The sequence below is a fragment of the Schistocerca nitens genome, chromosome 6 (assembly GCF_023898315.1).
Source record: "Schistocerca nitens isolate TAMUIC-IGC-003100 chromosome 6, iqSchNite1.1, whole genome shotgun sequence".
NCBI lineage: Eukaryota > Metazoa > Arthropoda > Insecta > Orthoptera > Acrididae > Schistocerca > Schistocerca nitens.
The window spans coordinates 748401420-748420538 of record NC_064619.1 but is presented as its reverse complement, the minus strand read 5'-3'; positions in this window follow the sequence as shown (position 1 = coordinate 748420538).

Below are 19119 nucleotides of genomic sequence, written 5' to 3'. Positions count from 1 at the left end.
GAATGTGAGTTGAGTTTCACATGGTCGTTGATTTCGAAACCAATGCTGCTTGGCGTGAAGGAGGTCATTTGGTACGAGATACCCCCTCCGTTTGAGCTCAAAGTATAAGATTCGGCAATAAATGGTTCTCACGATTTTTGGATATTAGTTATGTGGTCCACTTCTGCTACATTTCTTGTAGGTGGGTGTGAACTGTGCTTTGTTCCAAGTACTGCTCACTTTTTCTCGTGTGGTCTACTGCAAATTATGATTAAAAGAGCGGTAAACTCGGCCGGAAATTCGGTATGGATTGTGATAGTGATTCCATCGGGTTCGATTTTATCGATTTCATTGAACAACAACACAGACACAAATAACTATGTCAATTATCTTTGCAGTGGTACGAGAATTAAATAGGAGCAATAGTCCTGCATTGTTCTACATATGATTGTCGTTGTGACCTAAGGGAAGACACACGATCATTATAAAATTGTGTACTGAGCAAGATATTCCTTTAAAGGACAGACTAGTACGGTCTACTGAAAATGCACTAGAAAAAGATTAAAATTTTAATCAACTTATACCACAGAGCATGAGGTGACAAAGGCCATGCGATAGCCCCTAATATCAAGTGGGACCTTCTTCTCCCCATCGTTGTGTAGGCTCCACAAGTCTTTGGAAGTCGCCTGCAGAAATACTGAGCGTTGCCGCCTCTGCAGACGTCCTTAATTGCGAAAGTGTTGTCAGTGTAGGAAGTTGTGCACGAACTGACCTGTCGATTATGTACCATAAACGTACTGGGTGGCCAGGTCAGTCGCTCGAATTGTCCAGAATAGTGTTCAAGCCAACTGCGAAGAATTGTGGCCCGGTGACATGGTGCATCGTTCTCTGGGAACGTGAAGTCCACGAATGGCTGCAAATGATCTCTAAGTGGCACAACATCTCTGATCAGTTCAGTTGGCCCAGAGGTCCCTGTCCTTTCATGTACATACAGCGCACATCACTATACAGCCGCCACCACTTGCACAGTGACTTGTTGACAACTTGGATCCATAACTTTGTGGAGCCTTTTCCACACGTGGATCCCACCATCAGCTGTTATCGCTCTGAAATCAGGACTCATCTGACCAAGCCACTGTTTCCGGCCGTCTACAGTAGGTCCAAGCGATATGGTCACGAGCTCAGGAGAGAACGCTGCAGGCGATGTCGTGATGTTAGCAAAGGCACTCGCGTCGGTCGTCTGCTGCCATGGTCCAATAACAGCAAATATTGCGGTACTGCCCTGACGGATAAGTTCGTCTTACATCCCACACTGATTTCACGCAGTGTTGCTTGTCTGTTAGCACTGACAACGCCACGCGAACGCCGCTTCTCTCGGTCGTTTAGTGGAGGCCGTCGGCCACTGCGCTGTCCACGGTGAGAGATAATGCCTGAAATCTGGTACTCTCGTCACACTCTCGACACTGTAGGTCTCGAAATATTGCATTCTCTAACGATTTACGAAATGGAATGTCCCATGCGTCTAGCTCCAACTACCATTCCGCGTTGACAGCCTGCAAAATTGCCGTCGTGCTGCCATAATCACGTCGGAAACCTTTCTGCAAATGACAGGTCCGCCAGTGCACTGCCGTTTTATACCTTGCGTAGTCGGTACTGCCGCCACCTGTATACTGTACGTGCATGTTGGTATCCCGTGACTTTTGTCGCCTCACTGTATATGGGAACACTGCAGTATCAGCTCGGTAGCGAAAACGATAGAGTGATTGTTCAACAAGGAAAACAAACTTCGGCAACTGCAGAGAAATTTCGATATAATTAGTCAGAAAGTCCGAATGAAGCAATTCAAATCTGGCGTCAAACGTTAAAATTTTTTAATTAGAACAAAAGGTTGTTGGGAAATACCTTGAAGGAGCGAACGTTTATGACACTGAGACATCGGAGGCTTGTACTCGTACAACCCACATATAAGATAAACAGATAAAAGACTTCCACATAAGCGAGTAATCCACAGTTATGTCGTTAAATCATATTACTACCATATCGTACAACGCAAACAGTTATGGGGTTATATTTATTGATGATTTAACACAGTTTGCAATTTTCTATAGGGTGGAAAACACATGTAAGGCACTTGGATGTTTTAAATAGTCTGAAACGACGGAAAGCATCAATTTTTATGTATACAAGCCGGTTTTGATTTGGTAATGGAGGTGAACATTTGCTGTATGAAATTTAACCAACAGGTACGTAATATAAACTCATTAGTGGATATACATCAGAGCAAAGTGGAGCGAGCGAGTGGGCGAATAACATCATTACTCTAAAATGAACTCGTTGTGCCGTGTCGTGTGGGCGCAGTGGGCTACGCTAAGACCAGCGGCCCCGCCCACTTTCTAGGCTGTCCGTGCGGCTCAACGGCCCGCCGCCAGTCTTTCGGTGGGACGCCAAAACGGCGACTTGCTTGCCTGTGTCCGTAAAGCCCTGTACAGACGAGTACACATCTTGCGCCACTAATAGTGCAATAGGACGGTACCACTTCCTACCCCAAGAGCTGGCACGCCATCTGCTGGCAGCGTTTGTACACACAATGACTGCAGATGGTGCAACTTTATTTTATAAAATGGCTGATGATGAACTCAGAGTGGCAGCTGCTGTTTATGCAGTCATCTGCAATAATATCTCGGCGACGTCGACAGAAAAATTTAGCCTAACAGAAAGTGGTAGAGTAGGCCTTGGATTTTAAGACGACAGCCGTCGGGAAATGTACAGTCCAGCCTAACAGAAAGTGGTAGAGTAGGCCTTGGATTTTAAGAGGACAGCCGTCGGGAAATGTACAGTCCATTACACGATCAACTGAGGCTGGAGCACAGGGAATCAAACAAAAATTTTCTGAGGACAGGCGAGACGAAATTCTTGACGCTGCTTCGTATAGTAGGTCCAAGAATAACAAATCAAAACACAGTTGTGCGAGAATGTATCTCAGCTACAAAGAGGTGACTAGGTACCCTTTATACAGGGTGAGCCACTAACTATTGCCACCAAGAGTAACTCCGAAAGTATGATAGGAGCTGAAAAGTTTGTGGGACAAAAGTTTCACGGGGCAAAGGGGCCATAATATGACGTTTGTTGCTAGGTGGGGTCGCTTGGGAGATAAGATCAATTTTTTTTAATGGGATTCTATAGTTTGGTGCTTATTTTCTGATAGCGCTTATCGATGTGCAACAGTAAGGTCAACGAAGTTCACAAAGGCGACAGAACGTCCATTTACAGAAGGTGTTCAAAGTGATGACCTTTGGTATCAATGCAGTGCTGCAATCTTCTTATGATGGACTGAGTAGAATTCCTTATCACATCGGCACTTATCGAAGCACATGCTCTGACAATTCTCTCTCGCATATCTTCAGAAGTAGTTGGAACGTCTTTATAAACAATGTATTTTACAAATCTCACAAGAAAAAACCCAGAGGCGTCAAGTCTGGCGAACGGGACGGCCACGACACATCTCCGCGTCCAATCCAACACTTTGGGAATTGTCTCTGCAACTCATTTTAGCCATCAGCGAAAAAATGTACCGGACACCCATCGTGTTGATACCACATTCTGTTCCTTGTTCCTAAAGGTATTTCTTCCAATAACAGACCTAACATTTCTTGCAGGAATGTGGTATACTCCTTACCATTAAGATTTCCTTCGATGAAATAGGGGGCCTATAATTCTGTCCTCCAGAATCTCACACCATACATTCACTGACCACGGTTTTCCGTGTGCAACTTGCCGCAGCCGACATGGATTTTCAGTTCCCCAATAATTCATGTTATGCGAATTAACATCCATGGTTCGTGAATGTAGCCTCGTCAGTAAACTAATAAATGTGTCATCCCTCTGAATCCTAAGTTGAGCCCATCGACAGAATTCAGTGCGACGCATACAATCCGTGCCAGTCAGTTCTTGAAGGAGACTGATATGGTAAGGATGATATTCATGGCGATGAAGAACACGAACAACACTACTCTGGCTCATGCCAGATTCCCTTGCGATTTGACGCGGTCTAACACAAGGATCTCGAACCACAGTGGCAAGAGTACCAGTTTCCGTTTCCCCGTTAGTAACTTTCTTTTGCCGCATATGTTTCCGATGCGTTAAAGATCCACTTGTTCTCTATCATACACATATTTAGATGTACGACGTGTCGGGTGAGTACGTTGATGATCTCTTTCAGCGTGTAAGTCTCCAGCTCTCACTGAATTTCGTTGACATTCTCCGTATGATTCGACGATACTAGTGTTACTGTTCCTATCAGTGTTGTATTGCGAAACAGTCGAATGGTGTTTACATGTCAATGGCACGTTAGTTGGATACGCCGTCTTCGGCGAACATTTACTATTTGCACGATGTACGAGAAAGAATTGTCAGAGCATGTGCTTCGATAAGTGCCGAAGTAATAAGGAATACCACTTAATCCATGATAAGAAGATTGCAGCACTGTATTGATACCGATGGTCATCACTTCGAACGCCGGCCGCGGTGGCCGAGCGGTTCTATGCGCTACAGTCTGGAACGGCGCGGCCGCTACGGTCGCAGGTTCGAATCCTGCCTCGGGCATGAATGTGTGTGATGTCCTTAGGTTGGTTAGGTTTAAGTAGTTCTAAGTTCCAGGGGACTGATGACCTCAGATGTTAAGTCCCATAGTGCTCAGAGCCAGTTGTTACTGTCAGCAAGAAACATACTGTATTTCAAGGTGGGTGGTGTATTCTGGATGCCTCTGCAACGATTTTTCGATGCAGTTTTATTTTTCGTGGTTAGTTAATTGTCAAGTGCTTTGCATTCCCTTTATTCTGCAACGATTATTTAAAGTGATATTCTTAACAATTTCCAAAAATATTTCGGAGAAAGGATATCTGATCCACCCTTCAGCTTTGCCTGTGTGTAGGCATTATCACGTATTTTTATAGTTAGGGAGTTATATTCAAAACACAGTCCTTCATTGTAAAAGTTTATCTTAAGAATTGAATCTTACGATTTATCGGCCCAACCTGTTTCTCCTCTACCTGAGGAATTTTCAGACGAAATGAGTGCACTTCATAATTCATCATTTGCCGTTGTTAGGGAAAAATGTGTCTGATACACAATCATTATAGCGTTTAAGCCATTGATACATTCAAATCAGATTTTCTGTCTTTCAGATGCCATCAACAGAAAGTGAATGGGATCATATATGAAAATAGTTCCAAGGTATGTGGAATTTTCTAAATTATCTTGGTGCTTTAGGTGGGATGCATGTTGAATTCCAACCATCAAAATGTATGGGATCGTACTATCACAATTACAAAGGAGGTAACAGCATTGTGTTACTGCACGGTATAAATATTACATGTGTGGATGTAGGTTGTACTGCGGAGGTTAGTGACGGAGAAGTGTTTCAGAAGAGTCCACTCTGTGATAATTTTGCTGACACTGAAAATTTAATGAACATTTCTCTAACAGATATATTAACAGGAACTCAAATTGCAGTGCCTTATATAATTATAGCTTATCAGAGCATATAATGAAGCCATGTATGGGAACTCTCACACAACAACATAAAATATTTAATTACAGATTGAGCATGGAAAGAAGAGCTTCTGAAAATGCTTTTGGAATACTGAGCAATAATTCTCCTGAAGAAAATGGAGCTACCTGTTGAAAATAAGGAGAAAATCACACTGTCTACTTGAGTGCTACATAATTTTTACTGGACACATGTGGGAATAGTTATGTTTTAAAATTGGAAAAGGAAGAGGACACAAATCAATGTGTTATCTTTCCAGGAGAATGGCAGCAAAAAATATGAGGGGCATAGGGAGATGAGGTTAACAAAAGTCAGTTAAAGAAGTTAGGAATGAGAGGTTCACTCTTCAGGAATACTTCTGCACTGCTTACTTCGGCGCTAAGTTTTTTAGTGTAGTCCACGCTTTCTTGTGCGAATATTGCGCTGCAAGTCACTTTCCTTGCCTGAACGTCTTCCCGAAAAAACAGAATTTTCTTAAAATACCACACTGTTGGTTCATACAGGCCTGCAGATCCCATACTACTCTTCATCGAAACGTTTATGATACAAACGTCGTTCGTAAACTTTTCATCTCCGCAGTTTTGGCATGAGACGAAAATCTAATCTGCTTCAGTGAATCAATTATTTTGCCGAGTATTTCGTGGTGTGTTTGTTATGATTTGTGGAAGATTTCATGTCATAAAGACATTTTTCGCGTCTGTATGCTTCAATAAGTATTTCTATAGCTTCTTTAGACCACTCCATTCTCATATAGTGCACTACTGATACCAAAAACAAACAGATCTACGCGCTCAAATGGCAGCCATATGATGTGGAATTCGATTGAACGCCATTTACCAGCAATGCGATGGCACGCCACCAGATGGCACGCACTCTGTTTACACGAAGCAATTTACTCGCTAAGCAACAAAAATGTCTAATCACGAAAGCCAGCTGCCTGTTTCACTAGAAGCACAGTGTCTGGCGTCTTACAATAAGTTTCTCTCTGATAAAGAAAATTACAGCGTCATTGCGCAATACATTATGATCTAACAGAAGGGGGTGCTCCCAAGGGATCTGCGTCCAATCTGAAGGCCAATATAAAGGAAGACGTAAGATAAGTACTGTGACTGTAAAAAAACTTGGAAATGGAGAACACATTTCGTAGGCCGCGATCGCTGTACAGAAACTTTTATTGTTCCAAGGTGACCGCTTTCAACTGTCTTATACTGCCATCATTTGATCTAAGAGGAGACCTCGAAGATAAAATGGAAGGGGAGGGGAGGGGAGGGGGGGGGGGCAAATTTCACCTCTATAAAACTTCACTCACCTTATGGAACTGTTTATAAAACTGCCATGTTACCTTATATGAAGTCAAAGCATAAAAGGCACATTTCTTGGAAAAACACACATAGGTAATAAAATGCACACAGTTGATAACATCAACGTGCCATCCATGTAGATCGGCGTAGGACATGACTTTCCCAAGCTCGCCGGACTGCACTGGGCTACAGGCGGAGTGTTAACAAAGAGGCGGCAGATCCGCTGCAAAGTAACCTACATCGCCTTTGGATGGTGTAAGTAATACACGATAAAAGATCCCCTGTTATGATTACAGGTAATGCATAGCGGTGCACCAGAAATAAAGATGGATTTGTCAAAAATCCAACTGACCATGCATTCATAAGTACCATGGGCTTATGCTACACATAAAATCTATAGTCATAAATACCATTTCCATATTGCATAGTGAGGAAATCATATAAATAAACCAGAAATTAAAAACAAATCGAATAAAATATTAAACAAAGCGACACGACGTAACGAGAGAAAATGGCATTAGTGCGAGTGCGAGTGTTAAGCCGGGCCGAGCTGGATGGGTCCTGCAAAGTATCACTCAAGAAAAAGGTTGAGTCATCTCATCCAGATGGTGGCCTAATTGGGCGCGTGGTGACTCTTAATCAAAATGTATACTATAAAAAGTAATGTAGACAACCGAAATAAAATTAGAGGTGAGAATGGGTCGTAACTGTGTGTATGTGAACAGGCTGTCACAGCGCTTGAACGATGCCCGTAATCCATGCCGTGCGTCAAAAACTACTATGAACCGTGACAATGAACCAAATAGCAACGACGAAAATCAAGTAGGCGAACTGAGTTCGTGGCCCATATTTAGTATTATGGCTAAGGGATGAGACGTAATCTGTTATATCCGCATCATGATACAGGCGAAAATTACTGCACTAGATGATCAAATGATGACGTCATATGGGATACCGTTGTGTGCTGAATGCGAAGTAAATGTTTGCTATACAATGGGACGTTTACACGCGGGATAGGTTACCTATAAGGTCTACGTAATGACGGGGTACCTATAGGCTGTTCTGTTATAAGTGTCTGTGCTTCTGTGTATGCACAATTTATGTATAAACTAACCAACTTAGTAACTGAAATCCATTGCCTTACCTAAACTTATAACACTCCATCAAAAATTATAAAAAAAAGACATGTAGAATTTTCATAGTAAGGCGTATGTCTGCCGTTCTATGCTTAGATGCGCGAAGGTTGTCCCTAAAAGTAGTTACTACGTACACTTTCGTGTTCTCTGCAGCGGGCGAGAAAGAACTCCCCGTCTGGCCAACATAAAAGCCTTTGCACTCGCCGCAGTGCAATTTGCACACTATCTTTCTGATTTTACATTGTATACCTCAGTTCAGAATCTAAAGTGTTCGTTGTATTAAGGGCAAGAGTTGTATTAGAAACACAATATTGTTACTCAGTTTTGTCCGAGAGCGGATCATTGTAAGTCATAATTTTTCTCATTTGTCTCATTAGCAGTTTTATTCCCAACTTTTTTACTTTTTTACTTATTTATAAATGTCATTAACTATAGCTGGATCATAAGCATTTTTACATGCGACATGCTTTAGAATTGTCGTTTCTTGCATGATACTACCTCGTTCTAGTGGAATTCCTAGCAACCCATGTATCATAGAATAAATGTATCCTTCCTTGTATTAGCCAGGTTGCCATGAACTGGCACTAATAATAAGATCCGTAGAGATCGTTGCCCTGAAAATACTAAACTTGTGATGGCCAGCTAGTGTTTTTATAGGAGATCTAAATAGCTGATACTATGGTCTTCTTCTGATGCACCAGTAAAAAGTATCCGATTATGCTGCGTAAGATTAAGAGCTGTAAGACAGATATCCGCGTCCTTCACATCGCCATGAATGAGGAAAAAAAGGCAGCAGTCACCAGTGTACCTTTCGTAATATACTGTCTTACCTTGTTATTAAAGAATTTATTTTCCAGGCTTTTGAGAAAGCCATCGGATATTGTGCTCGAAAAATGGCTAAGCTATCGTGTTGACGAAAAAATTTACTGTTGAAATGGAAGACCTTGAAGGAAAGTGACAAGTCGAACAGGCCGATAAATTCTACTTGCCCCGCCTGGTTTAATTTCTGATACTTCATGAGATTGCCTTTAGTGACTTCCAAGCATTCCGCAATGGGAATGTTCATACGCGGGCTTTTTATGTCAGAACTAACCAATGTTCCACCATCAGGGATTTTAATGTCTTTCAGGAAGTGCACTAGCTCTTTACTATTTTTGATATTAAATCACGATTCAAACATGTAGAGTTCTCCAATTTGCTATTTAGGTATCTATTTAATTTAGAATTTGGCGCATGTCTAGCATTAACTATACGCCTCACAGTACTTCGCATTTATGCGTCTTAATTTGTGCTCTTAATTTAGGAAGTTGGAGGCCATCATTTATAGACTGTGTTTCGTTTTACTGTCTAGAAGGAAACTGGACTGATTAATCTTTTTTTTTCTAATGTCAGTATTAAATGAACTGACGTTCCTTTCCACTTACACTATGTTGTTTTCCACAAAAAGTTTTTGTTTTAGCAACGTAGCCTACTTCTTCGATGACGATCAGTTTGGCATTAATCTATTTTACAATTAGATTTTCATTATTGTTCTGAACATTGACAACGGAATTTTTCTGTTATATTTTTTACGTCTCACTTGCCGTAGCAGTCGCTTTGCTCTTACTTAACGAAGACAGTTCCAAAGCAATCTTGGTTTCAACTACAATTTCACAAATATTTTGCGAATCACGTTTAATGGAGTATTATGCTGGTGGCCTTGCTCGAGTAAGTCACATTTTTGCCGAATGAACACAACATTAATCAATTTTACGACTCTGCCTGAAAATTTCAAGTAACTAGGTACAGATGGTATAGCTACCTTAGAGAAAGTTTGTGCCGTTAGCTGACAACATTTCTTGTTATGAGTACCTTGAACCTGTTTAGGTAGACAGTTGACTTTAGCATTAAAGCATACATCGTTGTAAACAGCACATTGGTTAAGGTGCTAAAGGGATAATTTTCTTTCGAACCAGAGAATTCCAGATTAATGCGTGATTAATTGTGCAAGCTTGGAGGAATCTATTATGTTGACCTCCGCATATTTCGGCACTACATTGTGACAGAGACACTTCTTGTTAGATACGGTACCACTGGATTGCGCAACAGGGCTCGATGCTTTTGAAGCCGTATGTAAGTCTGCTGACAGCACGAACTTGCCGTGGGAAGCTTGCATTCTGTGGCCACGGACGGTGCGCCAGAAATGTCTGGTCGTCAGCAAGGTTTAATATCTCTCTTAAAATATAAACTGAAGACTGATTTCAAAAAGACGATCTACGGTATACACTATTTCATTGTTTTATGGTGTCTCATTGTCTCTGTAGGCTTGTACCAAGGGACCAAGGAGAGGATGTTGTTTGATGGCTTGTACCCTCTTTCTACAACACAGACTTTACACATATATTAGTTGGGTTATTCTTTCATAAGAATAAGAAATCTACTTAATTTAACCTAGTTGTTGTGGTACAAGCTCTCTGTAATAGATAACGTGTGCAGCTCGTGTTCTGGTGCTACCTCTGGATCATGGGGAAGCAGGTTTGATTCCCAGCCAGGTTGGGGTTTTTCTCTACCCGGGGACTGGGTGTTTATGTTGTCCTGATCGTTCCATCATCATTCATGAAAGTGGCTAAACTGGACTGTGTACAGATTGGGAATGTGTACGGGCGCTGATGACCGCGCAGTTGAGCGCCCCACAAACCAGACATAATAGTAATAATAATCATCATCATCATCATCTCTGTAATAGACTTTCTTAGCCTCACTGCTAGTGATGTACAAGTCCGCTATGTACGCTATGCTGGTCGCTATGTGCTGCCTGATTCTGAGCTATAGGCTGTGATTGCGACCCCGACTCAGTGTCTCGTGGATGACAGATGGGAACTCACTTGGTGCGACTGACTGGCCCTCTGGTCTGCGGCGGCTATCTAAATACTGGCGGCCAAGAGGGCGTTGCGGCGCGTCTCCTGCGAGTCTGTCGCTGGCCTCTATCGGTCTTCTCATAACCTCTTTGCCGCCTGGTGTGCTGGCACAGCTTACGCCAGCACACAGTCATCGGGAGGCACTGTGTGCTGAACCTGTGGAACTTCGTCATTTAATGGCATTGTCACGAAGTATGCGATATTTTTATGAAGGCACAGTGTGAATCATCATCAGTACAAAGAATTTCTTCGATATCATATAAGCTGAATACAGCGGTATACAAGGTGTTAAAAAAAGGATCGAACACTTTGTGAGGTGGTAGTACTCATCAAAACAAGAAAAGTAAGTCCAATAAATATGGCTCCCGAAATGCATACATACTGCGACGAACACATGGTTACAAGAGGTGTTGAACATGGCATACATTCATGGCAGTGCACCCTTCTGCCTCTGGTATACGGAATGATGCACCTTGTGAAGTAGACCCAGTTCTTGTTGTACCTTCTGGCAAGCATTGAAGACATGACCCTGTAATGTTCGCACATCGTTGATTGGCGTACACCAATTCCTTTAAGTCTCCCCATAACCAAAAGCCTAGGGGACTGAAGTCTTTGGAACAAGTAGACGAAGTTGTGCCCCTTCCTCCACCCCCCTCCCCCCTCCGAACCAATCCAGGGGTCCTAAAATGTCTGTGTCAGAGGCACACATTGTGGCCAAAGTGAGCTGGTGTGCCATCAAGCGTGAACGACGTTTTTATTTGTTGCTGCAATGTGCAGCCTCCGGCAAGGTAGGAAATACTTTAACGAGAAAGTCCTGATAATGCTCACCAGTTAACCTTCGTGCTAGCACGTATGGCCATATTAATCTATGGCCAAGTACACTTGCCCATGAATTGATTTAGAATCAGTGTTGATGCCCTCTTTCCTGAATTGCTTAGGAATTTACATCTGCCCATACATTCTGGTTAAGGAGACTCACAACATCATCTCTTGTGAACCCTGGCTCATCGATAAATAAAATTTTGGATGTGCACAGTGGATCTGCAGCACACTTCTGCAACAGCCATTGACAGAGCCGCCATCTGTCATGATGATACCGTGGCCTTAGAGCCTGAACGCACTGTAGATGATATTGGTACAGCAATTGTTCATAAAGTAACCAGCAGATAAGAGAGTGAGACACGCCTTCTGATGCACACTGTTCCACAACTCAACAAAGTCAAGAGTTGGTACAGTTGATAAGACGGAGAGACAAAATTCAGTGAAAAGTGGAACAAGAAGGTGGCCACTTGCTGTAACTCAATGCTTACGTTCTCTATTCTAAATTTTTACGTTATATGAGAAGTAAAACTGCAAGAAGAAAATTCCTCTCCGAACCAGGAAAAGAGCAGGTCAGACCTCACATTGAACAACGAATCCTGCCGCCCCAGTGCAGAACACAACGCATTCGTTCAGAAATAATATCTTCAGGCTTCAAGGATTTTCTAAGGGAAAAACAACACGATAACCAGGAAGCCGATGTTCCAAATATGAAAAGAAAACGGTGTGATTCCTGTCCAAGGTCAAAGGACCAGAAAGTGAATCAACAATGAGATGGGTGTCACAAGTTTGTCTGTAAAGAGCATGCTAAGATAATGCGTAATGATTGTTCGTCACATGACACAGAGAACGTGGAGGAGTGTATTTCTAATCAAATTGAAATTGCACATAATATTATTAAATTATTCTATTATTACATAGTGTGTGGGTTATGAATATTTGGTGTTAAAATAATTTTTGGAACTAAACAAAGTATGTTTTCATATTTAACTAATGTAGCAAATAATTACAACTTACAAGTAACTATATTAAAAAACTATGGAGTTGTAGTATGAACATTGTGTGTATGTTTCTCAATAAATTATAATTACTTTTGTGGACATATTTCAAATTGTTTGGGGTCGAAAAAGACACCAGGCACACAGTATCTTTTTTTTCCGGAGCTGATACCATGCAAGGTTAGAGAAGCTATTTTACACTGCAATTAGAACTACAGTAAAAGACCGCTTAACGGAACTCGGTTATCCGTTCCGTGTGTATTTTTGTCTTATGGCGAAATTTCGCTGATAAATTAGCCGCTAGGAATGAAATCGAAAAAAAAAAAAAACTACTGAAAACTGTTGCGACTCATTATTGATATGGTGTTTCTACCGATCCAAAATGGCTGAAGGAGAAATTTAGATTTCTAGAACAATCTGTGATAAATTGTCATAGAACAGCACCGAAGACAACCGACTTCAAAAAATCGATATCTTTCTTTCATCCAACAAGAAGAAAAAGACCCTACTTTCACTCGCCCTTTCCTGCAAGAAAAAACTGATACGTAAACTAAGTTGTTGGGTGAGGAACGGAAAGATTTCTCTTCGAGCTCTGGGTGGTTAGGCACGTTTAAAAACAGATACAGCATTCGGCAATTTATGTGGAGAAAAGTTGTCTGTAGACCTAAACGCTGTTGATGTTTTCAAAACAGAGTTTTAAGATTACACCCGAAGCTACACTAAGCACCAAATTTACAGTAACAACGAAATGTGAGTTAATTTCAAGATGTTTCTACAAAATTTTACGTTCCTCAAAAGAAATGTCTGCCCCAGTATACAAAATGAAAAAATGATGAATAACTGTTCTTTTGGGTTCAAACGCTTATGGCACACATAGACAGCCCCCACTGCCTATCTAGAAGTAAAAAAAAAAAAAAAAAAAAAATACAGCCCTAAAAAGTTTTTGATTGTCTAGTGACCTGTTTCCCGAATGGTTTAGTGATCATTTTGTACCGCAATTAGAAAGCTTTTAGACTAAAAAAGCGGTCTTGTTAATTGACAAAGCACCCACGCATCATTGCGAGTTAAATACCGGCGATATTGTTCTGCATTTCCTTCCCGCAAGTGTTGTCAGCCTATTTCAGCCACTGGATACCGGTAAAAGGAATTCCCGGATGCGAAGACACGGACACGTGCGAGGTGAATGAATGGATTGTCGCGGACGAGTCGCAACGTGTCACAGACCAAGAAACTGTGGAAACGGTGTTGGCGCGAAATGGTGACGCGACCGAAGAGCCCGAATTAGATGTGTTGGTGACAGAGTGACAGCTGACTGTGATTTTTGAGCACTAGACGTAGCCCTGTAGTAAGAATTTATCTTTCAAAAACGTACTAGGTTGCACAGAAATACAGTGCTCCTGTTGTTGTTGTTATACTAGACTTGCTAAGATTTCTTGAACAGTGCAATGGGTCAACGAGCTGACCCATCCGTCTGCAGATTTCGCCATTATTACCACGTTAAACACGATCTCTCTTGATGCATGCTTGCATGCAGAGGAGTTCAGCACTCTTTATTGATGTACAGTAGGTACGAGCCTGATACGAGTAAATTTGAGAGTGTTGTTGTGATATAACAGATGACTTAGAAGAAGAACAAGAATAAAAAAAGGAGGAAAGTAATAGATGGAGCTTCATAAGGAAGGAGTTTTGCGCATTTTACGTAACTCACTTGTGCCATCAGTTTTGCAGTATTGCTGTAGAGTTTGAATTCCAAACCAAAGTACTGGGAAGAGAGATATGATCGTAGAATATAGACACACACTCCTAAAGCTACACAGTTCTGCGCTTAAGCATTCTATAATGTTAAGACAGTGTGATTTCACATATATTAGTCACGAGAAAGAAACACTGTTAACACTCCAATGCAGGAAATATATTTCTAACACCTGACGTACATTCACCCTGAAAGTTTTCTATCCCATTCACTATGGTGAGAAACTTTAAGATGATAAAATTACTACCTTCTATACAAAAGGAAAAAGAAAACATAAATTCTTTGTGACACGTACACTATATAGCTTTCTGGAGATGTATTGCACCCACTGTTCCCATCTGATAACGGTTTGGAAACTGTACTATGCTTGCATCAATACTATAAAATGATCGTCAGCAATGCAAAATGTTATGTCCTGCATACTCATCGAATATAGGGTGCCTAGGAACCCTTCTTTTTCAGATCGCTAGACAACAATTCAAGCAAATCATGTTAATGAATTTTTATTAGTGTAAGATAAATGACAGTTCCTAACTTTGAGAATTTACATTGTGTGTCGCAAGCAGTGGGCAACAGACAAAATAAGAAGATCTCTTCAGTATATACAGTTCCTAAGTCGCTGCTGTAGAGCTCGTGGAATGGCTGCTCTTCAATTGGGCTGCGGCCAGTCAGATGCAGCGCTTCCGTTCTCTTCGCCCAGAGGCCGCTGCCGTCTCGTTGTCGTCCAGGAGAGGGATCGGTCGGCGGGCTACTGGCTGACGTCTTCTTCACAGCCCGCTCAGCTTTAATGTCCCCGACCGGCGTGCCGGCGCTTGACTTTACGTCAGAACAGAAAATGCATGAAGCAACGACATCTTATGAGGTAATAGACAAAAGCATACCAGAGGTGTTTGACACGTAAAATTAGATGCCACGCTGCACTAACTCCGTCTTAAACACACAATATCTGTCAAGAAAATGTATACAGGGATGGCAGTAGCTCACAAACCCCTGTCACTAACTTGGGATCACTGCAGTTGTGAAACTGAAGACTCGGCTTATGTCTAAGAAGTGGCAGGGAAATGGAGTACTTCGCATAAAACTTAGTTGCCTAGAGGAGGGTGCCGAAATAAATCTTCTATCAGTTTGGTGGACGTGATTCATCACACATTAATTGCAAGTCCTCTGTTGACTGGGGTATGGAGAGATTTGCTGCTAAAGATTGCAGGTAGGTAGCGCTCTACGTCACACATAGGACAGGTCATTGTATGAGTCGAAGCCAGGTTATACCACACAACTGATACACCCTGAGAGAAGAACGGAAAAAAACGTTAAATGTGTGATAAATGAATTTCCGCAACTTCTCCCTCTCTCTATAATGCAACATCAATCTGCCATTATATCATGCCTCGTTATAACTCCTCTCAAGCAATTACTCCATCTCTTATCTAACACCCTGTTTTCCAGGAAAACATCAGAGACAGCAGTCATCTTGCATATACAACTATTACCTCAATCGACATGCAGTGGAAAGTTGTTAAAAACCATGCAGCAACAGGTCTGTTAGCTGAACCTCATGGTTATGATTGGTAGAGAGTACCATGCGGAGTCAGCTAACAAATACCTTACAGAACTGTTGGTGCAAGGTTCTAACAACATCCTGCTGTACGTCTAGTGAGATAATAGGGATGGATACAAACTGATTCTGTCTTTGATGCTTTCATGGAAAAGGGAAGCATCTACCTCTAAATTTAAGAAACACCACCTCTGTCTTTTCTTTCAACTATCCTGTGGGTTGTAGGAGCAGCATGGTTTACACCACGCAATGTCCAGCTTTCTGTGAAAGTCAATCGATCGAAAGGTGTTGACGTCGGTTTAGCACCTGACACAATCCTCAAAGTCATGGTAGAAAAACAAAATTCATTTCTGCATACATAGCTGTAGTCATACATTGCTTCGATGTGTTACAGCAAAACACAATTTATCAAACTACTAATGAAACAGCAACACAAATACCCTCTCCTTGTGATTTATAGTCTATGAGAAATGGTCTTCCTCCCGTGCATGCGACGAAACCTTACAAAGCCCGTGGAAGCGACTTCGATAACTGGCTGCCTGCTCCAGTGTACCAGCACATGTATATTTAATGGGATCACCACATATGTGGATACAGGCAGACGGTGTTTGTTACCGATATATCGGAAGAGAGAGTGGGTAAAATCTTATTGCGTTCTCTACCAGTTGACATTAGTGATTTTTTTATAGTGCGTAAATGTACTCCATTGGAGGTTACAAAAATAACAAGGGCAGAGAGACACTGTTGACTTGGGCACCAGTACACTGTTGTATTTCTAGCGTGGCAATCACAGGAATACGATAAAGGGGATTAGGACACGTGCAGGGGAATATCCGTAGACTGTCATTCGATGAATTGTTAGTGTTACGTTTCTGAATTTCTTTGAGCCGTGAGTATGTACTCTGAATGGTTATGAATTCCCTCCTGTAACTTAGTGATCTGTCTTTCTCGTGGTGATACCTCTCTGCCTGGTCAGTGACATATGGCAGACTACCAGCTTTCTAACTGTGGAACAGTGCAGTTGGAATGTGGTGTTATTTCGAGAGAATTAGTATGGATCTGTGACTTGGCTGGCGGTATCATTTCTTCCTGCTCTGGCAAACATCGATTGTTGTGCAATAACATATGTAACATGAATAAAAGATGGAGGTTCAGAAATGGCTCTGAGTACTATTTGACTTAGCTTCTGATGTCATCAGTCTCCTAGAACTTAGAACTACTTAAACCTAACCAACCTAAGGACATCACACACATCCATGCCCGAGGCAGGATTCGAACCTGCTACCTTAGCGGTCACGCGGTTCTAGACTGTAGCGCCTAGAACCGCTCGGCCACCCCATAAAAGATGGGCTTTTTAATTGTAAGTACGCCCTTCACTCCTCGACGAGCATGTGACAACGACCATGTGGTCGGAGGTTTTTGCTACTGGGAAGCTGTGGAAGGCCGTGCAAAACGAAATCCAGCTGGTGTGAGTGTGACATACATAATTTTTCGGACACTACACACCTATAAATTATAAGCGCGCTGCTTGTCGGGAATGTTACACTTTTAGAACGAAAAGTTACTGTGATTAGTGTTCCGACATATCTCCAGACATGTGTGAGACCTGATCAGACTACTAGTCCTGTATAAAACTACGTATGGGTAGCTGTACGGGGAGGATACATTTTATGTGGGCAGCTGTGACTCTAGTGCACTGAAGAGTGTATTCGACCACGAGGGTTGATTCATTTGGTAAATAGTTGCGTGGGGAATTGTGCCTCCAACGCACTGAAGAGTGTATTTGACCAAGAGGGATGATACATTCATTTGGTAAACAGTTGCACAACATAGCAATGTAAGGGTTCAACTGGATCTGCTATAGTGTGCAAACAAGACAGGCAATATGGGTGTAACAAAATGGGTACAGGCAACGCAGTGGATACACCGGTTCCCATCGGATCACAGAAGTTAAGCGCTGTCGGGCGTGGCCGGCACTTGGATGGGTGACTATCCGGGCCGCAATGTGCTGTTGCCATTTTCCGGGGTGCACGCAGCCTCGTGATGCCAATTGAGGAGTTACTCGACCGAATAGTAGCGGTTCCGGTCAAAGGAAGCCATCATAACGACCTGGAGAGCGGTGTGCTGACCACACGCCCCTCCTATCCGCATCCTCAGCTGAGGATAACACGCAGGTCGGATGGTCCCGATGGGGCACTTGTGGCCTGCAGGCGGAATGCTTTTTCTTTATATATATATATATATAAAATGGGTACACAGAACGTGCTCTTGTCGGCTCCCCTAAGCAGACCCACACATGTTCTCTGTCGCGCTATAGACTGCGATTTTTATTACGGAACACCAATCCATATCGGTGATGTCTTTCCAACCCTTTTGTCCGTGGGAGCGCTGTAAATTATCACACAGTGCCGAACGCCTCTGCTTTTCAACACTTGTTTGAAAGAGTCTTTGCGGGATGTGGCACCTTCCGCAAGTACTGACTGAAAATACCTGCCGTCTATTCTCGAATCTGATTGGCTGGAAGACAGAAATGTCAGATAATTTCCTAGTGCTGGGAATAATTGAAATACCTAGCCGGTATGAGTGTATATGTGGTAGGTCTCCTACGACGACTCTGCCTGGCATCTGTGTTCACAACAGAGCTAACCAGTGACAGAAACGAATGGTTATTTCCAGCTTAAGACTTGAATCACAGCTGAACTTCCAGAACTGGACAGGCAAGGTACGAGCGTGCAGTTCATGTAACTGTGTCGCCCTGTGGACTGGCGAATAGCAAACAAATATTCAGCATGTGTTGGGCAGCCTTTGAGATTGCGTGTATTGCGAGTATGCTCCGATTTTTATGTTGAAATTTGAGAAGATTCAATACGACGATTGTTTTCGGTGGACAATTATTTCGGCCCTCCTGTCATGGTTAACTGGTTGGCGGTCGAGGCAACAGCCTCTCCGGCCTCTGAGCCTCTGGTACGTCCGACGTTTGAACAGGAAAGAGTATTTTCAGGAACCAATGAGATTCAAACTTTGAATGAATGTTCCAGAAACCCATCTTCAACTGTGAGGTAGTGTGATTCGTGACGTCACACTTCTTTGTTAGGGTTGGAGACTATAGTGACACAAGTCGTTACACGTCTCT